Source organism: Benincasa hispida, chromosome 8 (assembly GCF_027475165.1).
Source record: "Benincasa hispida cultivar pf3 chromosome 8, pf3_genome.v1.1, whole genome shotgun sequence".
NCBI lineage: Eukaryota > Viridiplantae > Streptophyta > Magnoliopsida > Cucurbitales > Cucurbitaceae > Benincasa > Benincasa hispida.
In genome coordinates this window covers 2946204-2952790 of record NC_143485.1, presented here as the reverse complement: position 1 = coordinate 2952790, position 6587 = coordinate 2946204, and positions in this window count along the sequence as shown.

Genomic DNA, 6587 nt, shown 5'->3' with positions numbered 1-6587 from the left:
AATCAATATGCGGTGGTAATTTCTTAGAAGACTTTGCGGTAACCAAATAAATCAAGTAGTTGTTGGGAATGTTGTTTGCGGTAATAAAATAAACAAATGCGTCGGATTTGAGATAAGTGTGATTATACGATAGATGCACTGAGTATGCGGATAAATGGGTTGAGAAGATCTTTAGCTAGCGTTACATAAGAATGCGTCAGACTATGCGATCATGCTACACCCATGCATAGCAAGTCATTTTCCAATACAAATGGGGTGCTCCTAAGTCTATGATGCATGAGTCGAATGCCACAGTCTCTATAGAGCTTATTCCTAAGTCTCTACTCTTTTCCTATGCGATGATGCAAGATGCACACAAAGGCAAGGTGACCGCACACAATCATATCCTATCTCTAGGATGCATGCGATGCGTTAATAGCGAAAATGCTTATTCCTAATCTACTATCTCTTAATTATGCATTCTAATCCGACACTCCCGAGCTTAGATTCTAACCTGACTTTTACAAGCCTAGATTCTATCCTTAGACTACCCTCCTGAATATCTCTAATGGATGAATGAAGCATACATAATACAAGATAATCGCATAGAATGAATGTCCCTAGTTAAGCTAGCTAAGTGCTTCTCAACCCATTCAACAGATTTAGCTACTCATGCATAAATAACAGAGAGTGAACAGATATAGAGAAGTAATTTCCATTTTTATAAATGAGGTTGAATACAAAATAACAATGGGAGATAAAGGTAGAGAGCCTGGTAGCAATCCCTTGCTGACTGAGGCTTTTACACTGGCAATCTCTATTCAGTTCAAAAGATATTCCTGCTTCCGTAGGAGCTGGCCCTCTCTCTGATCTTGAAGCTTCCGACGCTCTCCCAAGCTTACCAGAATGATCTATCGGCACAACCTCCCTCTCTTGCTTCCGCGTTAAGGTAAAAGAAAATCTAAGAATAGAGCTAAACTATGAACAAGACTTGTGAACTTGTGAGCAGGTGAACCCCTTTTCTGAAGAATGTCTTCAGTATTTATAGAGCTTTGGGGTGAAAAGCGACTTCCCTCTTATGATTGCAACGATGGGATGACTTTAATTCTCTGACTGATGCGCCGTATATTTGTCACCGAAAAGCTGAGTGTACTTGTTATCGTTAGCAGCTTGTCAACTTAATTCGGATTCGATCGTCATCATCTTTCTATCCCATCGTGATTAATTATGCTTTTCACCCAGATGCGCCCACCAAGTTGCACCGTCTCTATGGGGCAATCCTTCTTGAGCAGATGTTTGCGAGCACAAATCACCACAAAGCCTTGCGGTAATGTTGCGCTCGACCATTGATTTCTTGTGATCACGCTTTCTACCCTGCGTTCATATTCTGCATAAAAATATCAAAGTTAACAGTTCTTATGTGATGAACGCATGCGACCGCAATGTTATGAGCTTAATGCTTTTTGGACGCAATCTAACATATTTTATCAAACGCAAACCTTCATTGTTTAATAACTTAGCACTGTAATAACGTGCATTTTGGCCCGTTATCAAAGAGCTTTTCTCTCAAATGATTGCAATGATGGGATGTCATTAAATCTCTATCTGATGTGCCAATTAATTGTCATCGAAAAGTTGAGTGTACTTGCTACAGTGTGTCGTTAACGGCTTTATGATTTATTAAGCTTTCACCTTGATGCGTCGTCTCTATGCGGCCAACTTCTTGAGCAAATCTTCGCGAACACATACAATCGCATAGGTTTGCGGTTGCAATCTTCTAATGTGCTCGGACTCTAAATTCCTTGGATCGCAATTCTGCCTTGCGCCAATGCATTTTCCTACACAAAATACGTAAATTAGCTGCTTTAATGCGTAGGTGCATGCAATAGCAATGTTCTCAACTTAATGCTTTTGGACACGATTTTACATATTTTTACCGTCGCAATCCTACATTGTTTTACATCTTTGCATTGTAATAACGTGCGTTTCTACCCATTTTCACAAGGGCAAGGCCAAGGTTGCCGACAAGTACAAGTGCTTTCATTGCAATGTGGATGGTAAATAGAAATGCAATTGCCCCAAGTACCTCGCCAAAAAGAAGAAAGAGAATGAAGGTAAATATGATTTACTAGTTCTAGAAACCTGTTTAGTGAAAAATGACCATAATGTCTGGATACTTGATTTGGGAGCCACTAATCATGTTTGTTCTTCTTTACAGGGAATTAGTTCCTTCCATCAGCTTGAAGAGAGTGAAATGACGCTCAAGATTGGAATAGGAGACGTTATTTCAGCTCGTGCAGTGGGAGCTACTAAGTTTTTTTTTAGAAATAGATTTTTGTTTTTAGAAAACTTATACATTGTTCATAAAATGATGAGGAACCTTATTTCTATTTCTCATTTAATTGAACAATCGTACTCCATTTCTTTTTCTTCTAATGAAGCGTTTATTATGAAAAATGGTGTGACTATCTGTTTAGCTAAACTAGAAGGCAACTTATATGTGGTAAGACCAACTAAATCAAGAGCACTTTTAAATCATGAGATGTTTAAAACTACAAATACTCAAACAAAAAGGCGAAAAATTTCTCCAAGTAACAATGATACGTATCTTTGGCATTTCAGATTAGGTCACATAAATCTTGATAGGATTGGGAGATTGGTAAAGAATGGGCTTCTAAGAAAGTTAGAAGATGAATAATTACCTTCGTGTGAATCCTGTCTTGAAGGAAAAATGACTAAAAGACCTTTTAGTGGAAAATGTTATAGACCTAAAGAGCCCTTAGAGTTCATACATTCGGATCTTTGTGGTCTAATGAATGTAAATGCTAGACAAGGGTACAAACACTTCATTTCTTTCATAGATGATTATTCAAGGTATGGTTACTTATATCTAATGGAACATGAGTTCAAAGCCTTTAAAAAGTTCAAAGAGTATAAGTCTGAAGTTGAAAATCTAGTAGGCAAAATGATCAAAACACTTCGATCTGATCGGGGTAGAGAGTGCATGAATTTAGAATTCCAGGACTATATGATAGAACATGGAATTTAATCCCAACTTTCAGCATCTGGTATATCTCAATAGAATGGTGTATTGGAAACGAGAAATAGAACCTTATTAGATATGGTTCATTCTATAATGAGCTATGCTCAATTGCCTAACTCATTTTAGGGATATGTAATAGATACGGCAGTTCACATCTTGAATAATGTTCCTTCAAATTTTTCTGAAACAACTTTTAAGTTATGGAAGGGGCATAAACCGAGTTTATGTTACTTCATTATCTGGGGATCCTACACATGTGTTAGTGACAAATCCTAAGCAGTTGAAACCTTATACAAGGTTATGCCAATTTGTTGATTACCCTAAGAAAACGAAAGGTGGTTTGTTTTATGATCCTCAAGAAAATAAGGTGTTTGTATCGACAAACACTAAATTTTTGGAGGAAGATCACATGAGAGATCGTAAACCACGTTGTAAAATAGTATTAAGTGAAGCTACTGAAGAATCAACAGGCGTTGTTGATGCAGCTGGTCCTTCATCAAGAGTTAATGAAGAAGCCATCACTTCATGTTAGTCTAGTCCTTCTCAATCAAGTGCCTCGAAGTAGTGGAAGGGCTATGATACAACCTGACTATTACTTGGGTTTAACTGAAACTCCGGTTGTCATATCAGATGATGGTGTTGAGGATCCATTGTCTTATAAAGAGGCTATAGAATGACGTAGACAATGTCCAATGGGTCAAATTCATGGACCTTAAAATGGAGTATATGTACTCCAATTAAATATGGGAGCTTATAGATCCTCCTGAAGGGGTCAAACCCATAGGGTGTAAATGGATCTATGAAAGAAAGAGAGATGTAGTTGGAAAGGTACAAACCTTCAAAGCTAGACTTGTAGCAAAGAGTTATACCCAAAGAAGGGTTGACTATGAGGAAACTTTTTCCCTGTTGCTATACTTAAGTCTATAAGAATTCTCTTATCCATAGCCACATATTATGATTATGAGATATGGAAAATGGATGTCAAGACTGCTTTTCTAAATGGATAATTTGAAGAGAACATATTTATGTCTCAGCCTGAGGGGTTCATAGCCCAAGGTCAGGAGCAAAAATTTTGCAAGATAAATCGATCCATTTATGGGTTGAAACAAGCAACCGGATCCTTGAACATTAGATTTGGTATAACGATCACATCCTTTTGTTTTGATCAAAACGTTGATAAACCCTGTATCTACGAGAAAATCATCAACGATTAAGTAACTTTCTTATATGGAGGATATCCTACTCATTGGGAATGATGTATGGTACCTTATTGAAATTAAGAATTATCGGCAGTTGAATTCCAAATGAAAGATTTAGGAGAGGTGTAATATGTACATGTGATCCAAATCATTAGGGATCGCAAGAACAAAATGCTAGCTTTGTCTCAAACAACTTATATCGATAAAATGTTGACTCCATATTCGATGTAGACTCTAAGAATGGTTTGTTACCTTTCAGGCATGAGGTTCACTTGTCTAAAAAAAAGTGTCCTAAGACACCTCAAGAAGTTGAGGATATGAGACGTATTCCTTATGCCTCAGCTGTGGGCAACTTAATATATGATGTGCTCTGCACTAGGCCAAACATTTGTTATGTAGTGGGAATAGTCAGTAGGTACTAGCCCACATAAACATACGGTATTTACTTACGTTAATTAAATACATACATTAAATTGGATTTAATTTATAGATGGTTATTTAATTAATATACTAATTAATTAAATAAACGTTATTTAATTAATTAAGTATAAGGGTAAATAAGGAAAAATTTTGAGAAGGGGTTCACCCTTATCCATATAAATTCTACCTTATGTCCCTTTTTAGGGCAAGAATTCATTTAATGAATTTTAACCTAGCCGCCGAAAGAAAATCTCCTCTACTCTCTTCAAAGATATCTCTCTACCTCTTCATCTTCTAATAGTTGGATACCACCTATTCTTCTACTAAAATCTTAGAGAATAACAAGGTTATTCTTGTGGTAGTGTTAAAGAACTATTCAAGAGACATTCGTGTTTAAGATCGATTGAGCAGACATTGATTAGAAAACCGAGAGGATCTTTCTAGAAACTTGGGAATCTTGAAAGGTAAGAAATTATTCTCTCTTAGTTTCCCTTCTTCATTAAAGCATGCTTTTGGTAAGTGCTAGGTTGTATCGCACCAAATTAATTTTCCATGCTTTGCTCTACTAAACAGGTAGCAAAGAGAAGTACGAAGTCGAACACACACAGAGTCGATTTAGATTTATTAACTTTGAAACTTATAGGATGTAACCGAAATGGGGGGGGGGGATTTGGTTTGGAATTCTGAAATTTAAAAGAAAAAACATAAAATAAATGAACGGGATTAAACATGGGAACAATGGCAAGAAAGAAATATCTATGAAAATTAATGATGAAAAGATATAGCTTGGGTTTGATGTCGTGCTTCCCCAGTTAGTTTAATCGATCATTGAACTCTAGATTGCCATTCTCTTATTTAAGCTAGCTAAATTCATTAGAAGCCTAATCAATCATGCTAATGTCCTAATTAGCTCAATTAAATTAGATGAATCCATACTAAATGTCCTAATTAACTCAATTAAATTAGATGAATCCATACTAACTTAAATGATCTAATCGCATTAAATTTTGGGGATTAAGCTGGATGAATAAACTAATTTCTATCATCTAATTAATTTATTCATTACAGTTTTAATTAAAGGTTGATTAAAGCATTACTCACTAATGGTCGACTCACAACGAGCATCTTAAACTAACCCTTTGCCTCTAATTAATTTATTACCTAAATCAATGATAAATTAAGAGCATGGAAAAGCAACATTCACGCATTGGTTGTCAAGAAATAGCAAGAAATAGTCAATCATTTCAATAAAATAATATTAAAACCCATAAACAAAAGAGTTTGAACAATGTTTTATCAAGAAAAAGCCCACAACTAAGCTAAGAGGGAAAGCAATCAAACCCAAGCTAGAATACTTACCTTAGCCATTAATCATCCTTCAAAATGACAATAATCAAGCTCCAAGATGATAAAAATGGTAAGGAATTAGTGTTCTCAGTAGAGAGGAGAAGAAAACAAGGGAAAAATTTGAAGAACGGCATGATAACCTAACGTTTTAAATTGAAACACAATAAAAAGTAGGGTTGCAGTGTTGCAATGCTACACGTAGCATTGCAACCCTACGATAGATAATGTGCGTGCCTTCGTCTGATATTTGTAGCATTGCAATGCTGCCCTATCTTCATGAAAATTTAACGCTACTGCCTTTTAGCATTGCACAATGCTCCTTTGAGCGTCGTAATGCTCCAACTAAGGGCATAATGGTAATTTCTCAACCTTTCCCTTTTTATGCAATTTAGCTCCGAACTTAGCTGTTTTATCGTCTTTTTGCACCAAATGCCTTATTCAAGCTCTTGTACACTCGAGACCTATAAAAATATCAATTAAACACATTAAATAGCCTAACGATCCTGAATTAAGGAGGGGGAGATAACCCATTTTCGGTGCTATCAAATACCCCCAACATAGCTCCTGATCGTCCTCGAGCAAGGTAGAACAAGCAATCA